The following is a 2,216-nucleotide window of genomic DNA, read 5'->3' as shown; positions in this document are numbered from 1 at the left end:
TTTCGAGAAATTGACGTTTTAAGTTTCTGTTTCCAAATTCAAACGGATGTATCTTCGCCAATAATTGTCAGAAGTTAGAATTTCTTTCAACATTATGAAGCCCTTTTTATATATTTTGACCCTGCATCAAAAGCTGAAAATATGTAGTCTCGAAGTCATTTCGAGAAATTGACGTTTTAAGTTTCTGTTTCCAAATTCAAACGGATGTATCTTCGCCAATAATTGTCAGAAGTTAGAATTTCTTTCAACATTATGAAGCCCTTTTTATATATTTTGACTATGCATCAAAAGCTGAAAATATGTAGTCTCGAAGTCATTTCGAGAAATTGACGTTTTAAGTTTCTGTTTCCAAATTCAAACGGATGTATCTTCGCCAATAATTGTCAGAAGTTAGAATTTCTTTCAACATTATGAAGCCCTTTTTATATATTTTGACTCTGCATCAAAAGCTGAAAATATGTAGTCTCGAAGTCATTTCGAGAAATTGACGTTTTAAGTTTCTGTTTCCAAATTCAAATGGATGTATCTTCGCCAATAATTGTCAGAAGTTAGAATTTCTTTCAACATTATGAAGCCCTTTTTATATATTTTGATTCTGCATCAAAAGCTGAAAATATGTAGTCTCGAAGTCATTTCGAGAAATTGACGTTTTAAGTTTCTGTTTCCAAATTCAAACAGATGTATCTTCGTCAATAATTGTCAGAAGTTAGAATTTCTTTCAACATTATGAAGCCCTTTTTATATATTTTGACTCTGCATCAAGAGCTGAAAATATGTAGTCTCGAAGTCATTTCGAGAAATTGGCGTTTTAAGTTTCTGTTTCCAAATTCAAACGGATGTATCTTCGCCAATAATTGTCAGAAGTTAGAATTTCTTTCAACATTATGAACCCCCTTTTTATATATTTTGATTCTGCATCAAAAGCTGAAAATATGTAGTCTCGAAGTCAGAATTTCTTTCAACATTATGAAGCCCTTTTTATATATTTTGACTCTGCATCAAAAGCTGAAAATATGTAGTCGCGAAGCCATTTCGAGAAATCGACGTTTTAAGTTTCTGTTTCCAAATTCAAACGGATGTATCTTCGCCAATAATTGTCAGCAGTTAGAATTTCTTTCAACATTATGAAGCCCTTTTTATATATTTTGATTCTGCATCAAAAGCTGAAAATATGTAGTCTTGAAGTCATTTCGAGAAATTGACGTTTTAAGTTTCTGTTTCCAAATTCAAATAGATGTATCTTCGCCAATAATTGTCAGCAGTTAGAATTTCTTTCAACATTATGAAGCCCTTTTTATATATTTTGATTCTGCATCAAAAGCTGAAAATATGTAGTCTTGAAGTCATTTCGAGAAATTGACGTTTTAAGTTTCTGTTTCCAAATTCAAATAGATGTATCTTCGCCAATAATTGTCAGAAGTTAGAATTTCTTTCAACATTATGAAGCCCTTTTTATATATTTTGATTCTGCATCAAAAGCTGAAAATATGTAGTCTCGAAGTCATTTCGAGAAATTGACGTTTTAAGTTTCTGTTTCCAAATTCAAACGGATGTATCTTCGCCAATAATTGTCAGAAGTTAGAATTTCTTTCAACATTATGAAGCCCTTTTTATATATTTTGACTATGCATCAAAAGCTGAAAATATGTAGTCTCGAAGTCATTTCGAGAAATTGACGTTTTAAGTTTCGGTTTCCAAATTCAAATGGATGTATCTTCGCCAATAATTGTCAGCAGTTAGAATTTCTTTCAACATTATGAAGCCCTTTTTATATATTATGACTCTGCATCAAAAGCTGAAAATATGTAGTCGCGAAGTCATTTCGAGAAATCGACGTTTTAAGTTTCTGTTTCCAAATTCAAACGGATGTATCTTCGCCAATAATTGTCAGAAGTTAGAATTTCTTTCAACATTATGAAGCCCTTTTTATATATTTTGATTCTGCATCAAAAGCTGAAAATATGTAGTCTCGAAGTCATTTCGAGAAATTGACGTTTTAAGTTTCTGTTTCCAAATTCAAACAGATGTATCTTCGCCAATAATTGTCAAAAGTTAGAATTTCTTTCAACATTATGAAGCCCTTTTTATATATTTTGACTCTGCATCAAAAGCTGAAAATATGTAGTCTCGAAGTCATTTCGAGAAATCGACGTTTTAAGTTTCTGTTTCCAAATTCAAACGGATGTATCTTCGCCAATAATTGTCAGAAGTTAGAA

Source organism: Drosophila grimshawi, unplaced genomic scaffold (genome assembly GCF_018153295.1).
Source record: "Drosophila grimshawi isolate 15287-2541.00 unplaced genomic scaffold, ASM1815329v1 contig_1230, whole genome shotgun sequence".
Taxonomy (NCBI): Eukaryota; Metazoa; Arthropoda; class Insecta; order Diptera; family Drosophilidae; genus Drosophila; species Drosophila grimshawi.
The sequence above is the reverse complement of the archived record's forward strand: the minus strand, read 5'-3'. Positions refer to the sequence as shown.